Source organism: Branchiostoma belcheri, unplaced genomic scaffold, assembly GCF_001625305.1.
Source record: "Branchiostoma belcheri isolate BF01 breed outbred unplaced genomic scaffold, Haploidv18h27 scaffold233, whole genome shotgun sequence".
NCBI classification, from domain to species: domain Eukaryota; kingdom Metazoa; phylum Chordata; class Leptocardii; order Amphioxiformes; family Branchiostomatidae; genus Branchiostoma; species Branchiostoma belcheri.
In genome coordinates this window covers 117,199-117,520 of record NW_017803836.1, presented here as the reverse complement: position 1 = coordinate 117,520, position 322 = coordinate 117,199, and positions in this window count along the sequence as shown.

Below are 322 nucleotides of genomic sequence, written 5' to 3'. Positions count from 1 at the left end.
TCACGTGCAATTGCTGTACGGACAGCGCACGAAGCACGTGCCGTGCCACGCACGGTGCTTGCGTCATCCGTGCTTACTCCTCACTTCCCAGTTGACCTGCTCAATGACCACGCAGAACACACGTGCACCATACCAGGTGCTCCGCACGTGCAACGCACGTGCAACGCACCTGATCTCTACAGTATATAAAGACAACTTGACGGGCGACTGCCAACTCGTCTCCAAGATGCCCAGGAAGGCTCAGAAGAAGACTACCAGACAAGACCCAAAGAAACGGGCCGCGAAAAACACCAGGGCGGCTAGTGATGATGAAGTTAACAGG